We start from the raw sequence: 21401 nt of genomic DNA, 5'->3' as shown, positions 1-21401 counted from the left end.
TAAAGATGTTAAAGAGCACCAGTCCCAAGACAGACCCCTGGGAGACGCCACTCGTTACCGGCCTCTACCTGGACACAGAACCATTGATGACCACTCTTTATCTGCGACCTTTCAACCAATTTCTTATCCATCGAGTGGTCCACCCATCAAATCCACATCCATTTTGGAAATAAGGATGTGGTAGGTGACCATGTCAAAGGCCTTGCTCAAGTCCAGGTAAATGACATCGGTCACCTTTCCCTTGTCCACCAATGCCGTCGCTCCATCACAGATGGCCACCAGATTGGTTAAGCATGACCTTCTCCTGTTGAAGCCGTGCTGGCTGTCTTGGATCACACGCTCATTCCTCATGCGATCAAGTATGTCATCCAGGAAGATCTGTTCCATGATCTTCCCAGGCATAGAAGTGAGACTCACCTGCCTGTAGTTCCCAGGGTCGTCCTTGCTCTCTTTCTTGTACATGGGAGTGACATGACCCTTCCTCCAGTCATCCGCGTCCTCACCTGACAGCCACGACTTTTCAAATATGGTGGAGAGTGGCTCAGCAACCACCTCAGTCAGCTCCTTCAGATGCATGCCTTCCAGCTCCATAGACTTATACACGTTCAGTCTCATGAGATGGTCTTGGACTTTCTCTGCCCTTATAGTGGGGGAGATTTAGACCCACCTAGAGGTTTAGGGTTGCAGGGCTCAGGGACATGAGAAATACTAGAATCCTGGCCACCAGTGAAGACTGAGTCTAAGAACTCATTGAGTACCTCAGCCTTCTCTTCATCCACTGAAGCCAGTTCTTTTACACTTACCAAAGGAGGTACACTTGCTTTGGCCTGTCTCTTCTGGCCAATGTACCTGTAGAATGTCTTCCTATTGTTTTTCACCTCACCAAGCTCAGTTCCACCTGCATCTTGTCTTTCCTGATCCCATGTGTGCAAGTCTGGACAACATCCCTGTATTCTTCCCAGGTGACACGCCCTTGTTTCCAGAGCTTGTACGCACCTTTCTTTGCCCTCAGCGTGCCCAGGATGTCCTTGCCGAGCCATGCCCATTTCCTACCTCCTCTTTTTTATTCAGAGGGAAGGAGAGCTCTTGTGCTCTCAGGAAGGCATCCTTGAAGAGCAGCCAGTTCTCCTCAACTTCTTGGTTTTTAAAGACAGCATCCCAGGGGATCTTGGCCAACAGTCCATTGAACAGCTTAAAGTTCTCTCTTCCAAAGTTCAGGATCCTGATGCCACTCTTCGCCTGGCCCACATCCCTCGAGATCACAAACTCAACAAGGGTGTGTTCACTGCAGCCCAGACTGCCTCCAACCTTAACTCCTTTAATGATCTCCTCCGCTTTGGTGAGCAGCAGGTCCAGCAATGCTTCACCTCTGGTTGGTCTGTCCAATATCTGGACCAGAAAGTTATCATCAATGGATTCCAGGAGCCTTCCGGACCTCTAGCAGTTTGCCGTGTGGTTTTTCCAACATATATCCAGATGGTTGAAGTCCCCCATCAGGACAAGAGCCCATGAGCATGATGACTCCCACATCTGAAGCAAGAAAGCCTCATCAACATTCTCCCCTTGATCAGGTGGCCTGTAGTATATGCCTATCACTAGATGGCCTTTGTATATCCCGTCCCTTACTCTAATTCATAGGCTCTCAACCTGTTCCTGACTGTTTCTCAGAGGGAGCTCCTCACAGTCTATCCATTCTTTGACATAGAGAGCAACTTCCCCACCCTTCCTACCTCGCCTATCCCTTCTAAAGAGCTGATACCCCTCAGCAATAGTATTCCAGTTATGGGAGTCATTCCACCATGTTTCTGTGATAGCAACAAGATCATAACTTTCCAAGCACATCACGGTTTCCAACTTATAGAGGATCTAGGATCCCCTAGAACATCAGCATCCCCAGCATCCCTCTGCCCCAGTCCATCCTTTTTTACTCCACCGTCTTCGCCCATCAAGTTTGGTATGAGCCCTCAAATGACCCGCTCAACCCCAGTGGACCTTGTTTTGCCCCCTTCCCCCTTCATACCTAGTTTAAAGACCTTTCAATGAGTCCTGTCAGTTCTTCAGCTAAGATCCTCTTCCCCCTCTGAGACAAGCTACTTCCTTCTGCAGCCATCACGCCAGGTGCCGAGTAAAATAGTAATTGTAATAGTTAATTGTAATAGCATTGTAGTAGCAAGGAAATTTAGATAAAGTTTCCTGTTTTCTGTGGGGCCTTCCCTTCCCCTCCCCTTTTATTTTTCACTTTCCTTGACTTGCCATCAAGAAAGAACATCCTAGTATTTAAAAAAATTTAAAATTCAGTCCTGTCCCTGACTTAAAAAAAAAAAAGCTCTCGGATGTATGATACAGAGCTGTCAGTGTTTGATATAGAGCAGGACATCAGGATCGGATTCTGGTTTAAGTTTGTACAGACTTATTCTCCACTCTTTTTAATTGACTTATGATTTACATCAGTATAAATTAGGAGCTAATCTCTTGAAGTAGAGGGATCTAATGATAAATAAATAAAATAATAGTAATCAAACAGTAACCATGGGTAAAACACAAATTTTATACCTGCTGATCATCAGAAATGTAGATGAAAGAAGTTGTGTTATCAGAAGAAGTGCTAAGTGAAATCATGAGGGGATTGAAGCAATAATAAGAAAGGATGAGACAACAAGGAAAAAAAAAAGAATTCTAAGTATCTATTGGGAGTATGGTAGGTGATTGGTGACAGGCCTTTTCAGGCATCTTATAATTTTAAATGTATCACTGTACAGCAAACATGATATAGGAAGAAAAAAAATCAAACTTTAAGGGGTATATTTTGCTTCCACATAATAGTGTATACATACCTATATATTTTTATATATGCGGGTTGCTCTGAAAGCAATGTCTCTTATTTTATTATGTCGGCCCACAAATCAGAGGTGGATGTGATGATATGAGAGTAAAGGCTGAACCTTTCTGCCAGTATTCAGTTACATTTTATTGTGTGACAGATGGAAGTAGAGAGGCAATCTGGCAAAATAGCGTATGACCTGGAAGAACATATGAAGCAAAGGTGTGTGCAATGGAATTGCCAGGTTGCAGCCTGAACCAGTGAGCATCCAAGTGCCTGGAGCATGAAACCTAGACCCACCCTTCCTCCCTCCCTCTTAGTGGTGCTTCCGGCCTTGCTTCAGGGAGCGCATATTCACCAATACTCTTTAATATTTCTGTCAATTATACTGACAGTGGGGTTGAGTGCACCCTCAGCAAATTTGCTGATGACATCAAAAGGTGGGCTACAGTCAACACACCAAAGGGATAGAATACCCCCAGGTGAACCTCATGAGGTTCAACAAATCCAAATGCAAAGTCTAGCAGCTGAGTAGAGGTAACCGTCACTACCAATACAAGCTTAGGGATGAAAGGATGAAGTGCAACCCTGCCAAAAGAGACCTGGAGGTAGTGGTAGATAGGAAGCTGGACATGAGCCAACAATGTGCCTTCACAGCCCGGAAAGCCAACCATATCCTGGGCTGCATCAAAAGAAGTGTGGCCAATAGGTTGAGGGAGGTGATCCTGTGCTTCTACTCTGTGCTGGTGAGGCCTCACCTGAAGTACTGTGTCCAGATGTGGACTCCTTGGTACAAGAGAGACTCAGACCTGTTGGAGCACACCCAGAAGAGGGCCACAAAAGTGATCCACGGGATGGAACACCTCTCCTGCAAGGACAGGCCAAAATAGCTAGAACTCTTCAGCCTGGAGAAAACAAGGCTGTGAGGTGATCTGACAGTGGTCTTTCAGTATCTAAAGGGGATATACAACAAAGAAGGAGACACTGTTTAGCAGAGTCTGTTGTGATAGAACGAAGGGAAATTATTTCAAGCTCAAAGAGGGTAGTTTTAGGTTAGATATAAGGAAAAAAATCTTTTACAGTGAGGGTGGTGAGGCACTGGAACAGGTTGTCCAGAGATGTGATTGATGCCCCATTCCTGGAGACATTCAAGGTGAGGCTGGATAAGTTCCTGGGCAGCCTGGTCTAGCTGTGGCTGTCCCTGTTCATTGCAAAGGATTTGGACTAGATGGTTCTCAGAGGATCCTTCCAGTCCCTTCCAACTCAAAGTATTCTATAATTCTACAGTTCTATGATTCTAATTGGTCCTTGGGTTTGTTCAGTTGCACTATAAATTGATTTGTTTAATTGTTGATTCATTTTTTATATAATTTCAGATTTGATTCTTTTGTCTCAGAATAAAGAATTGACAAGTTGCCTGTGAAAGTACTGAGAGTTTTCGTTTCTTCCAGGATGTTGTTTCTGTGCCTTTCTTAGTACATTGTAAAAATGCACAAGTAAATTCAGTTGATCTTACATATCATTTCTAGTCCAATCAGTCCCAAAGAGGATTTTTATGTGAAGCAGCACAAAACATTTCATTCTTACTCTGTTCCAAACAGTTTTGATCTCAAGGCATGAATTATTAATTTTAATTCATTATGTAACACTTTCTTCCTTCAAGGTACATTTTCAAGGTGCTTAGGGCTCAGCAGAATATTTTCCCATATTTTAGTTTGCTTTCCTAGTTAAAGAAAATGAATCAAAAAGGAACATGCAATTCATTATCAGACTCTGGAAAACAGAGACACTAGAGTTTAACTGGGAAAGGAAGATTATGTAAATCAGTGATGAAACTCAGCCTTGGAGACAGAGAGGAACTCAGAAGGAAATAGCAAAATTACGAAAAGGATCAGTATGGAATACTCATCAGGGGGAGGTTTACACATTACTCAAATACAAACAAGTGAGAACAAAGGAAAGTACTTGAGAGTGTTCTCTCAGCAGAACTGTGGGTAGACAGCTACACCTCATAGGAGGCATATTCAGGGTTGAGTTCCAGAGGGGAGTACAGATGCAGGTTATAACAGGAAGGATGAAAGACTTGATTAGACATTGTTGGAGGTCAGAGCAATCTATTTTTAGTAAGATCATTTCCTAGTAAAAGTCTGATACGTTGCTTGGCAAGTAAATTTTGGGGTCATCTATTGTTTAAGTGATGATAGCCTTCCCATCCACATACTGAAACTATTTACAGTGCTTTCCTGTAAGATAATGGCCTCATTTTCTCTCTGATGAATATTTTTGATGATATGCCTTAGAAGTCTTTATTTACAATAGATTTTATTGGTTTGGAGAAAATAATTTTAAATTTAGCAGATCATATCATTTGTGATGACTTTTATTTTCACTCCTACCAATCTTATGAGTTGTTTTTCTTTGAGCAAATTGTTGCTATTGATTATTGTGCTAAGCATTGTTTATGTTTTTATGATTTGACATATGAAATCATAGAATGATTAGGGTTGCAAGGGACCTTCAAGATTGAGTTCCAACCCTACTGATATAGGCAGGGATATTTTCCATTAGATCAGGTGGCTCAAAGCCCCATCCAGCCTGACTTTGAACGTCTCCAGGGAGTGGGCATTCACAGCCTTATTGGGCAACCTGATCCATTGTCTCACCACCCTCCACATAAAAGAATTTCTTCCTTACATCTGATCTAAATCTACCCTCTTCCAATTTAAAGCCATTTTCCTTCATTCTGATGCTACATGCCCTTCCAAAAAGTCCCTCCCCAGCTTTGCTGTAGATCCCCTTCAGGTACTGGAAGGCCTCTCTAAGGACCCCCAGTGCCTTCTTTTCTCCAGGCAGAAGAGCCCCAACTCTCTTAGCCTGTCTTGTTTCCCATTTTTCCAAAAACCGAAATGAAAGATTTCCATTAACAAGATGGGTAAGCTTAACGGCAGTGTTTCCAAGTGTTTCTTTTCTATATATATTCATATGCATTTTCACTTTTAAACTTTGCAAACTATACCATTTTATAATTACCTAATAATAAACAGAAAATAAGAGTCACTTGATAATATGTACTGAACGCATTAAGACACCATCAGATATAGTTGATAATTATTCAGTTTTAGATATTATTAGAAGTAAACTTATTTGGATTTAAAGATATGTAAAATAAGAAAAGAACATTGGTGTGTGTTTTCAAATAATGCCCACTTTCATAGTATAATCTTTTATCCTTTGTTATAGACTATATGTATTAATTACTTCTTAAATAAGAGTAATTATTCTGGAAAACTTATTTACCATCTACTCATCATTAGTAAATCATTTATTTCTTATCAGGAAAAAATCATCAAAGCTTTTATTTTTCCTTACAACCTCATTACAATACAATTACAAATAATTTATTGTACTGAACAGTCAGTGCAAGGAATTGATATATATCAGAAAGAGTAATTCTAACAGAATGGCAGAAGCAGATTTGATGAAATCTTGTTCAGCCTGGAAAAGAGAAGATTTTGGGGAGATCTAATTGCAGCCTTCCATTATTTAAAGGGAGTTTATAAACGTGAGGGAAATCAATTTTTTACATGGGTAGATAGGACGGGGGGAATGGTTTTAAACTAAAGGAAGAAAGATTCAGATTAGATGTCAGGGGAAAGTTTTTTACTGAGAGTCGTGAAGTCCTGGAACAGGTTGCCCAGAGAGGTTGTGAATGCACTGTCCCTGGAACTGTTTAAGGTCAGCTGGATGGTGCCCAGGGCAATTCAGTCTAGTACTTGATCTAGGAGATGGCAACTCTGCCTGTGGCAGGGGGGTTGGAATTTGATGATTTTTGAGGTCCTTTCTAAACCAAGCCATTCTATGATTCCATTATATGATCCTATGATTTCTCAATGCAATCAGTCTAATTGTACAATCAGTGTAATCCAGAAGTGTAGAGTTATAGTCACCCAGACACCCTCATAATAAAGAAGAAATAAGCATCTCAGCAGTAGTAATTTGGGATGGGATTATATTCATGTTAACTTTACAGAAAGTCTCCTGATGTTGATTTTCATATTAGCATCTAAATTTAAAGATGATAAATCTAAGTATTTGATTTAATCAAATTTTGCAGTAGTGCAAGGAGGTGATGTATGATTGTTTCAGCAAGCTTGTTCTAGAAAAAACATTTTTATTATTTTTCATGTTCACAAGATGCTCCTAAATTTGTTTTTATTCTTCTTATTATTTGGTTGGTCTGGCTTGGTTTCTGTTGTTTACTGGGTTGCTGTTGTTATTTTCTTTATTCTCTCTTTATATTATTTTGTTTTTGTTTTGGGGTCTCTGTTTTTAGGAGTGGATTGTTGTTTTGGTTTTCATTTTGTTTTTGGTAATATGTAACTCCAAAAAGTTATATGTTTTCTTGATTTGGATTAATAAGGCTTTGTTTAAAAAGGGCAAGGTGTCAGGGCCTTATTTAATCATTGTTTGTTTTCATCCACCAAGACTTTATCCTTCTCAGAACAATTAACAAAATCTGATTCAGCCTGTCTGTATTGGCTATATTCTGCAAGCGGAGACATTTCAATAGATCTTATGTTAAAAGATTTATTTTAATTTCTTGATTGCAGTCTAGAGACATTTTATATCTGCAAATCTTAATACACTCAGACTCTATATACATGTAATTATATACTTTTATACTGTAGTGAAAAGAACTGTAGTTCTTTTTGCTGATTTTGCAACAGTATAGTTATTTTAAGAACTATGCTACCTGAGGGTCAGTTTTGCTACTTGTATTGATTTGACTAGTGTGGGAAAGAAAAATATGACAAAATATGATTTAAGATGTTGAGAAATAAAAAATAAAATAAATACTTTTATAAACTTTTAACTGAAGCAAAAAAGATCTATAAAAAAAAAATTATATAAAACAGAGCAAGTTTACCAATTTGATTCTTAGCATTGTCTTGACAGTTCTGAATTGCTAAGTGCTGAAATACAGATGTTTAATTTAAAATAATTGTATTTGAAATGCTGCAAACATTTTAAAGTTTCTAATGATTGAAAAAATGCAGAGCTATAGATACGAAATACATTTAATTTATTGGATACTGTATCAGACATTAGACATAAGTAGAAAAGCAAGTGTTGAAATCTTGATATTATTGAACTCAATAGAATCTTCACCATTTATTTCTCAAGGAAATAGATATCTAAGCTATCCATGGTAGGTGGCTTTTCAAAATGAACAGTCAGCACACTGACACAAGATAAAGAACAGTATACAGTGAAACAGCGATGCTTTTTATTTGCTTGTAGATAATCAGTAGAGCTTTGTTCTGAGGACAATAGGAACTTATTTGAAGTAGTAAATTGCCTACAAACCTTATTAGGAGGAACTGAGGGAAAAAAAATAGTAGTTCACCAGACTAAGCCCTAAGCATTCAAGTAGGCAGTCCTGATGGTGTTCAGTGAAGCTGAAAGAGAAAATATGTTCATGGCTTCAGGCCATCAAGTCAAAGATAATATGTATCCATAGCAATGATAGGAAGGGGACAGCTACTTTGTGATGTGCCTTCTGTATGACTGGGAATGTTAAGATTGTGTTAGCCTCTCTCAACAGAAAGAGCTGTATCTCTCCTAACCCAGACATCATTCCAGTTCTGTTCATGTGAATATCAATATCTCAGCCAAAAGAGCTGTCCTTTTCCCTCTAACAAAATCCAGTCTAATCATCCAGCTATAGGTAGCAATAAGGGGAAAGATGGAAAGGAGCTTAATTTAAAGTAGAAATTTATATTCTCACATTAAAACAGAAACACTACAGAGGTGCAGAAAAGTCATTGAGAAAAGGAAGAAAGCATATGTATAATTTATTAGATGAATTGTTATACTACAAAACAGAAAACTGAATTCTACCCTTCTCTTAAAAGTTTCTTAAAAATTATAATAAGCATTCAAATGATATTTTTCTGTGGCTTAGTGAATTATAACGTTGTATTTAGATGTTATTTACTTAAAATAATACATTTATTGTCAGATTCAAAGAGACTAGTTGATCGGTCATTTTTTCTCTGGAACTAACAAGAGGTACAAGAATCACAAACAAATTTCATTACTAAGAGGGAAGTGATGTATGAGATATAAGAACTCTCTGGCCCATACTCACATTCAGAATCAACAGTATTTGTTCTGATGTTCTGTGATGTACTATTGCCCTTGCTTTTATAATAAAAATGATCAGTAAGAAATATAGTCAGAATAACTTACAATCATAGTCAAGCTCATATGTCCCACTTACCATTTCTTTATAGCCATTCTTAAGTCTAATATTTATTATTTGTATTATTTACTTTTCTTTCCCTCAGTCAGAGGAAACTTCTGTCAAAGCTAATGCCAGCACTGAAGAATCAACTCCCTACCATTGGTTCACTTTTTTTTTTTCAACTGATAGAAAAAAATATTGATAGTCTTATAGATTTCATGAGACCAAGATATTGTTCTTTGAAGTCTTTGAACTCCTTATGTGTTGCATCCTTGCCAGTTTTGCCAGTTACCGTCCCCAAAGATATTCAAGAGTTGTGTCAACAAGATGATGAGGTACATGATTTAGTGGGGAACTTAATAACATTAGGTTGGTTGTTGGCTTGATGAACTAAAGGGACTTTTCATCTTAAATGATTCTATGGTTCTATTCTATTCAATTATTTATATATTTATTTGTTTTTCTGTCAGCACATTAAGCAATTCAGTTCAAATTTTGTGTCATTTTAATTGGTGCATGAGAGCAATTAACTTTCAATGGCAAAATGTTAAGTGCTTCCTTTGCCTCATCAAAGAACATTTTTCAGGAAAGGATTATCATCTCATATAAAGAATAATCGGTGCAGTTAATTTGTATGTTTTAATTAGCTAGTGATCTAATTATCCTATAGTCTAAGGATAGCAGCTAAGGACTCCAAAGGAAAAAAAAAAAAAAGCTTTTCCTATCTACATTGGTGTTCTTTATGTTATTGACTCAGATCCGTACACTTGAATAAATTCTCTGTGATATTTCACTGAACTTTGCAGTTTCATTTCTCACCAACTTCCAATATAGTTATCTTGTGAACCCCAAACCTCAGAGCTACTAAACTTCCAGAGGAATTAAAATTAGTTCAAGTGACAGAAGGAAGACAGATGTTCCATAATGTGATGATAATATTTAATTTATTAATGAATTGAGACTAAATCCCAAAGACTTCCTAGAACATTAGAAGCAGTAAATGAAAACTGAAATGAGACTGAGTGGAGAAGAACTAACAGAAGACTTACACATCTGCAATGTAGCTGCTGCTGTTTTGAGTTGTGAGTGCCTTTCCTCTTATATAACAGCATGCTATTTGGAACAGGAGGAGAATTTCATATATTTCTTGTGTTTGATGAGAATCTAGGCCCTGCTTGAAAGATCTGCTTTGATAGTTTATCTATGGATAAAACTAGTAAATAAAAAATAATAATAATAAAAAAAATTGGTTCTTTTTATTCTTCTTTGCATCCCTTCACAAGTCCAGTTGGGTTTTGGCCTTCCTGACCCATCCCTACATGGTCTAGCCATATCCTTATAATCTTCTCAGGCTACCTGTTCCTACTTCCACTGCTTTTGTATTTTCCAGCATATCTCAGTTCATCCATGCCAGTCTCTTGCCTTCCATTTCTGACTTCCTATACTGGTGAGAGCTTGTGTGCTTTTTAAGGAAGTCCTCCTTAAAGATCTGCCAGCTCTGCTATACTTCCTCATCCCTGAGGACAGATTCCCAGGGGATTTTTTGACAAACTACCTGAAGAACTTAAAGTCAGGTGACCTGATTTAATCCTAATGTTAATCAAGAGATTATCGTCTTGTTATAAAATCATCTGCTTCTTAGCTTCTTATACCTTTTTTCACAGAATCAAAGAATCACAGAAACACCAAGGTTGGAAAAGACCTTCGAGATCATCCAGTCCAACCAATAGTTCACATTAAACCATATCCCTCAACCCAAAATCCAAACGCTCCTTGAACACCTTCAGAGTTGGTGAGTCCACCACCTCCCTGGGTAGCCCATTCCAGTGCCTGACCACTCTTTCAGAAAAGCAGTATTTCCTAAAGTCCAGCCTAAACCTCCCTTGGTGCAGCTTGAAGCCATTCCCTCTAGTTCTATCACTAGTTACACGAGAGAAGAGGCCAACCCCCAGCTCTCTACAACCTCCCTTCAGGTAGTTACAGAGAGCAGTAAGGTCCCCCCAGAGCCTCCTCTTCTCGAGACTGAATGATCCCAGCTCCTTCAGCTGCTCGTCATAAGGCCTGTGCTCCAGACCCTTCACCAGCTTTGTCACCCTTCTTTGAACCCGCTCCAGGGCTTCAATGTCTTTCTTGCAGTGAGGGGCCCAAAATTGGACAAAGTACTTGAGGTGCAGCCTCACCAGAGCTGAGTACAGGGGGGAGAATTGCTTCCCTGTTCCTGCTGGCAACACCGTTCCTGATGCAAGCCAAGATACTATTGTCCTTTTTGGCCACCTGGGCACACTGCTGGCTCATGTTCAGCCAAGCATCAATCAATACCCCTAGGCCTACTTCCTCTACTCAGTCTTCCAGCCACTCTGCCCCAAGCCTGTAGCATTGCCTGGGGTTGTTGCGGCTAAAGTGCAGGACCCGGCATTTGGCCTTGTAGAAACTCATCCCATTGGCTTCGGCCCATCAATCCAGCCTGTCCAAATCCCTCTGTAGGGCCTCGCTACCCCCTGGCAGATTGACACTTCCAGCCAACTTGGTGTCATCCGCAAACTTACTGAGGGTGTACTCAATGCCCTCATCCAGGTCCTCAATAAAGATATTTTAGATTTTTTTTATTTTAGATTTTTTTTTAATTATTATTATTATCTAGCTTATATTTTTCATGCTCCAGGAGAACAGTAAAGTTTAAGGGGCATGGGTAAAAGAAAAAATATCAGAAGTTTCCTGTCAACTTTCTTTGATATTGACATGAAGCTGCATCAGAAAAAAGTTAAGACCGGATGTTTTGTAAAGGTTCTTCTCTTAGGGGATGGTCAAGACTGAAACAGGATACCTGTGGAAATGATCACAGCACCAAGCCTGCCAGAGTTCAGGAAGCATATAAAAGCTTTTCTACTGGACATCTCTCTTGTGAACTACTATAGCTGTTTTCCAGAAGTGGGACAGACTTCTATGTGGAATATACATACAGTTCATTGTTGTCTCAATTTATCCCTTGACTGACTCTGAGAGAAGTGAGTGGGGAAAAAATTACTTAATTTCAAATTCATATCACTTTTCCTCTATCTCTGGAATCAATCATGCTCAAATAAATCTTATTAATATTAAGACCACAGGCAGACTGATATTACAAAAACATGAAAGTAAAGACATTTTATTCAACTGCAATAGCTTATGTTCTGATTGTAGTCATGACAATCATAGGATAAAATATAGAAATTCTATTTGAACATATATTTAGCTTGGTTCTCTCTCAGTGTAGCACTGCTTTTTAGGTTATTAATCATCTTTTCTACGTCTTCTTTAATATACAGCTAATTATTTTTATTCACTGTAATTGTTTCAATGAAGTTTTGATAATTATTTTGATAACCTTAAGAACTACCTAAATGAGGAAAAGACTGTGAGCCGTGAATTCTGTACAAAAATAGCTCTTTCCTACAGCCCGACTCTCTGGGGCTCTGTGAAAGGTTGCTCTGGAGACTCAGCTCTCCTTGCAAAGTTTCTTAATTTCCCAAATTTTATGAAGTTTTACAGTAGATGCACTGCCCTCAACATTGAAGAGGAGTCAGATGTGCCTACTAACAAACCACACATGACAGATGGTAAGAAGTGACAAGTCACTGTAACTCTCTGCTGCGGGGGACAAAGGAAGCCATGTGTCAATTTGATTAATCAGTGAGGGAGGTTTGCTGCCTGACAGAGCTGTGGATCCAGGTTGTTTTGGTAGTTCTGCTGAAGGTGATCCAACTCTCCGAATTCTAGCCCCTGCTCATACTCAGTGTGATTGCAAATGGTACTGATAGGGGTTGCTTAGACAATATAAAAGAAACTACAGAACTCCCAGGGTGGTAGGGAAGGTCATGGGGGCCTAACTGGTGTTCTTATCTCTGTTCATCTCTGTCTTAATCCATTGCTACCATCTCCCACAAACACACACACAACTACACAAACTCATTCTTCTCAAATTATTCATTAAATATAAAAAGAATAAATTTAAAAAATCAAAATATATATCTCATGAAAACTAGGAGTGCTTTCCAGGTCATAGTGTATATTCTCTGTCCTGAATTGAAACAATCTATTTATCTCCATTCTTACCTTTCTCTGGACACTAAGTGAAATGAAGAATGATTGTGCTCATCAGATCCTATGTCCAAATTTTTGAAGGATCAGGAGAGCAAGCAGCACCACAGAATTGATCTCCCCTACATCATAGAAACATATTTAAAGGAGTAGTTTTTAATCTAAAAATTAATCTGTCTCAAGAAATTAAAGTTACAATCTTCAGGATCTCAATCACTATAACAGGAAAAATATAAGTTTAAAATATATAACCAGTGATCTCTAATTACACACAACTCTTCTCATTATTTTTTCTTTCTGTTCTGATGTGGAAGTTAGGTTCCAAAATCTCAATTTTGTGAGGATTAAAGACTAGACTCATTAATGTCCAGTCTGCATTTGCCTACTTTCGTGCTAACACTGCCTATTAGTTTATATAACTTTCTCCTTGAAATTCTTATAACACTACTGTTTCTATTCAGTTCTCCTTTTAATAGGCTACACCAGCATTTTATTCACTCATACTGAAAGACTGGAGTTTCTTTTTCTTATATATTCCACTTTTAGAAAGTAGGTGACCTGAATTGTCCATAATAATTTAAACATTATCCCACCTGGTCAAATACATTGAAACAAATGTATAGATTTAATTTAATATGCCAGAAATATATCCCCTCATATACTCTAAAAATAAGGTGTTTTCTTTTCATTTGGTTGGTTTTTGGTTTTCCCATGGCTGCATTACATTAGTGGGTTATAATCATTCTGCTGCTAACTCAAATATGTTAGGGATTCTATATCTCTTTTCATTTCACACTGAAGATGTATGGGAACTGTTGAGTCATGGCCTGAATCTCTGATTGATCATCTGAGGCGAGCAATGAGTCAGCTACGGGAGCACAGGTGAAGTCAATTCACCTGTGCTGCTGGAAGGGGTGGAGCCTGGCTCCACCTCTCCTAGACCTATTTAAGAGCTGGCTACAAGTAGGAAGGATCTTTTCTGGAGATCCACTCTGGTGGAGTTTTGTAAGTGAGCCCAGGATATGGGTAAGCTTTCTATCTATTTTCTTTTTGTTATTATAATTTGCTTTGCCTAACTCTATTGTTTATTTTGTATTTATAACATCTTAATATTCATTGATTATACACTTGGTGAGCCAGGCTGGCCAAATGTACTAAAATTTACATCATATCTTTTCTTTGGAACTTCTATAAATGGGTTAAGGGGGAGAACTATACCCCCTAGATAAAATGATTCCAGGGCAGATATCAGGATTTGTGGGATCTCCCTATTATAAACTAGTGGTTATCATTGAAAAATGGGGTCCCTTACATGCTATGGGAAATACTTCCCCATATTCCATTGCAGATTACTTTCACAGACTTAGCAAAGATACACTGATCACAAAAGAAAGACAATTGGCTGCCTCCACAATTGCATGACCACTATTAAATGCTTTAAATCATGCTGAAATGAGGAGTAATACTGTAGAGAATGAAAACCAACTCTTGAAGGACAGTATTGAAATATTAGAGCAAGAACTTGGCATATTAACAGGGAAGAAACCAATTCTGCATCTTCCAATAGGTCAAGTTTGTAACATATCAATAGACAATGACCAGACTCCTGAACCAACAGACTTGATCAGACGTTGATCAGGAAAGTAAAAAAATCTAAATTAGATCTTGAATCTCCAATTTTGACAGTTCCCTAGAAGTCTGTCCTGTTATAACTCAGAAAACAAAAAAAAAGGACAGACTGGCAGTGGTGCTGCCTGACCCAGATTCATTTGCATGTAACAGCCTGGCCATACACGGCAACAGAATTGATGGATTTAGTATAGCGATTTTGGCAGAAGCCTAGAGAAAGTGTGCCAGCTTGGTTATTAAGACTGTGGGATTCTGGGGCAGAAAGTGTTTTGGTGAATCACATGGAAATAGCCAAGTTGGCCACCATGATTGTCCATCCTGCAACTCAGGCAAAGGTTATATGCAGGTAATCAATATCTTAATGAAAACTATTTTATAATAGAATGGTTAATGGCAGCCTGCTGTATGGTATAGCAGAATAAATCTGATATACTATACAGAGATGTGGTCCTCCATGGAGGACCTTCAACATTATATCCATGAACTATGCATAAGGGAAGCAATTTATGAAGACACATTTGATGGCCCTGATATGATCAAATTCTCAGCAGGAATGAGAGACTTAATTCTACAGCAAGCTCCCTCTCATTTGAATAGTTCTTTAGTCTTTATATTAAATTCCCTGGTGGCCTCAGAAGCTGTAGTCCAGCAGGCTGCCCAGTTAGTGGCCGACCTAGGAGAAACAAAACGCCTGCAGACTAGGCGCAATACTTGGACATTAGAAGAAGCCGAGGTCCTGCTAGTGACTAAAACCAAAGTGCTGGCTACTCAAGCTCCTCAGTTGGGACTGATAAGGGTCTCCCAAAAACAAATGTTGAATGATTTAATTCGGACTGGGGTCCAATTTGCTAAGATCGACTACCAGCCCAACTATGTTCTTCTCCAGCTTTGGAGACCACTAAAGGACAATCAAATTTCAGAACTACCCTAAGAAACCAAGGGTAATGGTTATGGAGAGAATACCAACAATGATGTGGAACCTAGAAGATTTCATTGTTCCTAATAGGGGGAAGAAAAAAAAAAGCTGCCTCAGGTGTCTTGGGCCACGATGCCTGAGCCACTGGAAGCAAAAGAATTGGCCATAGCACAATTAATGGTGTGACGAGGGATGTTATTCCCCGTAGGGCCTCCAGACGGGACCGGAGGCCCTATGTAGAATTAATAATTTATTGGTCCTGAAAAAATATTCAGAGACTTACGGCATTTGTGGAGACGGGAGCAGAAACATCAATTATCTACGGAGATCCAAACAAATTTGATGGAGAGAGAGTGATGATTGGTGATTTTGGGGGACAGACAATTCCTGTCACCCAAACATGGTTAAAACTGGGGGTTGGGCATCTCCCACCCTGTGAGTATAAAGTATCTATTGCCCTAGTCCAAGAATACATCCTGGGCATAGATATTCTATGGGGTCTGGCTCTCCAGACAACCGTAGGAGAGTTCAGACTCCAACAGAGATGTATCAGTATCCAGGCGGTGCAGGCAATATTAAGAAGCCATGCAAAACATGGGCCTATTTGCTTGTTGAAACTGTGCTGGATTACTAATGTAAGGCAGTATAGACTCCCGGGTGGGCAAGATAAAATATCAAGAACGGTGCAGGAATTAGAAAAAGTGGGCATTGTAAGACCTGCGTACAGCTCATACGATTCCTCCATATGGCCAGTGCGAAAGATGGATGGCATGTGGAGAATGACAGTAGATAACAGAATTAAATAAGGTCGCGCTGCCTATTCATGTGGCTGTTCCCAATATTTCCTCCCTAATGGACACATTAAGTAAGGAGATAAAGACCTATCATTGTGTCCCAGATTTAGCAAATGCATTCTTCAGTCTTCAGTATCCCAATTGCTGAGGAATCGCAAGATCAATTTGCGTTTAATGGGAAGGCAGGCAGTGCACCTTTCAGGTTCTGCCACAAGGGTATGTGCATTTACCAATGTATTGTCATAATTAAGTGGCATGTGACCTAGCTGATTGGGGAAAAAAAAAAAACACGGATGTTAATCTATATCATTATACTGATGATCTCCTGTTGACATCCGACTCACTGGAGGCAGTAGGACAGGCAGCAGATTCATTCCCCGCCTATTTACAACAGAGGGGATGGACTATAAATCCTCAAAACGTGCAAGGTCCAGGCGTGTCTGTAAAATTCCTGGGGGTGGTTTGGTCAGGAAAGACCAAAGTATCTACCCAGTGCTGTCATAGATAAGGTTCAGGTGCTCCCAATCCCTAAAACATCGAAGCAGCTGCAAGAGTTTCTAGGTATATTGGGTTATTGGTGTTCCTTTATACCTCACCTAGTGCTGCTGCTAAGGCCACTGTACAGACACAAAAAAAAGGGGCAGCTATGGGACTGGGGGAAAACAGAACAGGATGCTTTCCAACAAGCAAAACTTGCAGTTAAGCCCAGGCATTGGGTGTATTTGATCCTACCCTCCCAGCTGAGTTGGATGTTCACGTTGCTCAAGATGGCTTTGGTTAGGGCCTGTGGACCCCCTTTGTTTTTTTGGTCTCAGGTCTAGCATGGAGCAGAAGAAAGATACAGTATGATTGAAAAACAGTTATTGGCTGCCTATTTGGAATTACAGGCAGTAGAGCCAATAACTCAAACTGCTGAAGTTACAGTCAAGATCACTCTGCCAATTCAGGGGTGGGTGAAAGCTTTGTCCCACCTTTCTAAGATGTGACCCAAGCACAAACAGTGGCATGATGGGTTGCCTATCTCAGCCAAAGGAGCAGTCTGTCTTCATCACCACTGAAAGAAGAACTTCAGAAAATCCTAGGCCCAGTGACATCACAGAATCACAGAATTGTAGAGGTTGGAAGGGACCTCTAGAGATCATCGAGACCAACCCCCCTGCCAAAGCAGGTTCCCTGCACCAGGTCGCACAGGTAGGCGTCCAGGTGAGACTTGAATATCTCCAGAGAAGGAGACTCCACTACCTCTTTGGGCAGCCTGTTCCAGTGCTCCGTCACCCTCACCGTGAAGAAGTTCTTACGCACATTCGTGCAAAACTTCCTATGCTACAGCTTATGTCCGTTTCCCCTTGTCCTGTCTCCACGCACCACTGAAAAGAGACTGGCCTCACCACTATGGCTGCCACTCCTCAGATATTTATAAACCTGGATCAGGTCCCCTCTCAGTCGTCTTTTCTCAAGGCTAAACAGACCCAGGTCACTTAGCCTTTCTTCATAGGGGAGATGCTCCAGGCCCTTCACCATCTTTGTGGCCCTCTGCTGGACTCTTTCCAAGAGATCCCTGTCTTTTTTGTACTGGGGAGCCCAGAAGGGGACACAGTACTCCAGATGAGGCCTTACCAGGGCAGAGTAGAGGGGGAGGATCACCTCCCTCGACCTGCTGGACACGCTCTTCTTAATGCACCCCAGAATGCCATTGGCCTTTTTGGCCACGAGGGCACACTGCTGGCTCATGGCCAACCTGTCGTCCACCAGGACGCCCAGGTCCCTCTCTGCAGAGCTCCTGTCCAGCAGCTCATCCCCCAGCCTGTATTGGTGCATGCAATTATTCCTCCCTAGGTGTAAGACCCTACACTTGCTTGTGTTGAACCTCATCTGGTTTCTTACTGCCCAGCTCTCCAGCCTGTCCAGGTCTCGCTGAATGGCAGCACAGCCTTCAGGCGTGTCAGCCAGTCCTCCCAACTTTGTATCATCAGCAAACTTGCTGAGGGTGGCCACTATCCCCTCATCAAGATCACTGATGAAGATGTTGAACAAGACCGGACCCAGCACAGACCCCTGGGGGACACCACTGCTTACAGGTCTCCAGCCAGACTCTGCACCACCAATGACGACCCTCTGCGCTCTGCCAGTCAGCCAGTTCTCAACCCACCTCACTGTCCACTCATCTATCCCACACTTCCTCAGCTTTGTTATAAGGATGTCGTGGGAGACAGTATCAAACGCCTTTCTAAAATCAAGGTAGATTACATCTACCGCTCTTCCCCCATCCACCCAGCATGTGACAGCATCATAGAAGGTTTCCAGTTTGGTCAAGCACAACCTCCCCTTGGTGAACCCATGCTGACTACTCCTGATAGCCTCCTTTTCTCCCAGTTGTCTGGAGATGGTATCCAGCACAAGCTGTTCCATCACCTTTCCAGGGACGGAGGTGAGGCTGACAGGTCTATAATTACCCGGACATATCACAGTGATGCACCAAAAGAAATATTGGTTGCTCCACCACAGAAGAATCCTGTTCAAGAGGGAAAATACCCTACCCCTGAAGATGCCTGATACACAGATGGGTCCAGCAAGGGCAACCCGAGGAAGTGGAGAGTGAGAGCATACCATCCCTCCACCGAGGCAATCTGGTCTGGTTTGATGAGAGGGATGGTCAGAGCAGCCAATGGGCAGAACTGCGAGCTGTGTGGATGGTTATAACCAAGGAACCTGGTGATAGTATTCTGGACATCTGTGTAGATAGCTGGGCTGTGTACCGGGGGCTCACTCTTTGGATTGCACAGTGGGCCACCCGGGAATGGACTATCAACACCTGACCGATCTGGGGCAAAGACACGTGGTTAGACATATGAAATACAGTCAAACACAGGACTGTGTGTGTCTACCATGTTTCTGGTTGTCAGCCCCTACAGTCACCGGGAAACGATGAAGCTGACACACTGGTCCAAGTTCGATGGATTGAGAATTCACCATCTGAGAACATCATCCTTTAGTTACATCAGAAGCTATGGCATGCGGGACAAAAGACAATGTGGGCAGCTGCTAAAGCATGGGGACTGCCCATACAGCTTACCTGACATCTTCCAGGCATGCTGGGATTGCAATGCTTGCTCTAAGATGAAACCCGAGATCATTGCCTGAAACAACAGCCCATCTTGCTAGAGGACACAATCCTCTCCAGCGATGGCAGGTCGATTACATTGAGCCCCTTCCTCGGTCTGAAGGGGCAAGCTATGCCCTGACCTGCGTCAACACTGCAAGTGGGCTACTGCAGGCCTATCCAGTACTGAAAGCAAACCAGGTGTAAACATCAGTTTAGTGGCACTCACTAAACTGATGTCTGCGTACGGGACACCTCAAGTCATTGAGAGTGACCAAGGAACTCATTTTACTGGTGCAACAGTACAACACTGGGCAGAAGAAAATAACATCGAATGGCAACTCCACCTGCCATATAATCCAATGGGGGCAGGCCTTATCGAATGTTATAACGGTATTCTTAAGGCTGCCCTGAAGACAGACTCCCAGTCCTTGCAGGGGTGGATGAAAAGACTGTATGAAATCTTGTGGGACCTGAATGAAAGACCCTGAGATGGCAGACCCAGTGCCCTGAGAATGTTGCAGACAACATGGGCCACCCTGCTTAGGATCCGAATTACAGGCACTGATCATCAGGTAAGACCCCAGATTGATAATGAAAATAATATTCTGCTCCCTGCCCCTGAGAATCCGGGTACCCGTAGAATAAAATGGCCTTGGAAGGTGCAGGTAGGACCCAAGTGGTGTGGCCTACTTGCACCTTGGGGGGAGATTGTTGGAGGTGGGAGGCTCGGTTGTCCCTCCAGTAATAGGTACATGGCCTACTGATATTGTGGTCAACACTCCAATCTTCATTGCTAGAGAGACCCCCATCATGTCACTATGGCAGATCAGAACACCTCCTTTGGTGCCTGATATTATTATGCAGGCACAAACATCTAGCCAGAAGATGTGGTACAGACAGCCAGGATGTGCCCCTGTACAAGCAGAAGTGTTGACCCGGGATAGAAATACGGCCTGTATCTTGCCCTGAAGAGCAGACCTTCCCCTTTTGGTACCTCTGAAACATCTGTATTTCTCCCCGTGAGTCTTTGAGCCTTCAGGATCACCAGAAGGAATTAAATGCCATCAAAGCGTTCCAGTGTTACTGTCAACACCTGGTGATGGTGTACATGGGACTGATGGAACATAGGATGGACCTGCACCTCACGACCGCATGCCTTCAGTAACATCATTGAGACTGGCCCATAAAAGAATACGGACATTCACTGATCATCACTGGTCTTGAATTGTACCAACATGTGTCGCGATATAGCTGATCTCTGTATTAGGGAAAGCTTACCTTTTAGTCAACCTATCATTGGTTCATGCCGTGAAGGGGTGGAGGGTATGGGAACTGTGGAGTCATGGCCTGAACCTCTGACTGATCACCTGAGGTGAGCAATGAGTCAGCCCTGGGAGCACAGGTGAAGGCAATTCACCTGCGCTGCTGGAAGAGGTGGAGGTTGGTTTCACCTCTCCTAGACCCCATTTATGAGCTGACTACCAGTGGGGAAGGATCTCTTTCTGGAGATCCCTTCTTTTGGAGTTTTCCAGCAAGCCCAGGACAAGGGAAAGCCTTTTATCTATTCTTGTTTGGTGTAATAACCTGCTTAGCTAAACTCTTTTGTGTATTTCTTAATTATAACACCTGTGTATTCATTGAATATGCACCTACAATAAATAATTTTGACTCTGCAGTTTTAACTGAGTAAAAAATATAAACTTCACAAACTTTCTCCAACTGTCTTTCCACCTGCAGGTGGACACAGTGCACTTGAACAACATTTAAGCACTGTATTTTAATGTCAAACTATATTTGGTATTTTTTCTATTTTT

This window comes from Meleagris gallopavo, chromosome 1 (genome assembly GCF_000146605.3).
Source record: "Meleagris gallopavo isolate NT-WF06-2002-E0010 breed Aviagen turkey brand Nicholas breeding stock chromosome 1, Turkey_5.1, whole genome shotgun sequence".
NCBI classification, from domain to species: domain Eukaryota; kingdom Metazoa; phylum Chordata; class Aves; order Galliformes; family Phasianidae; genus Meleagris; species Meleagris gallopavo.
Note: the sequence above shows the minus strand (reverse complement) of the source record.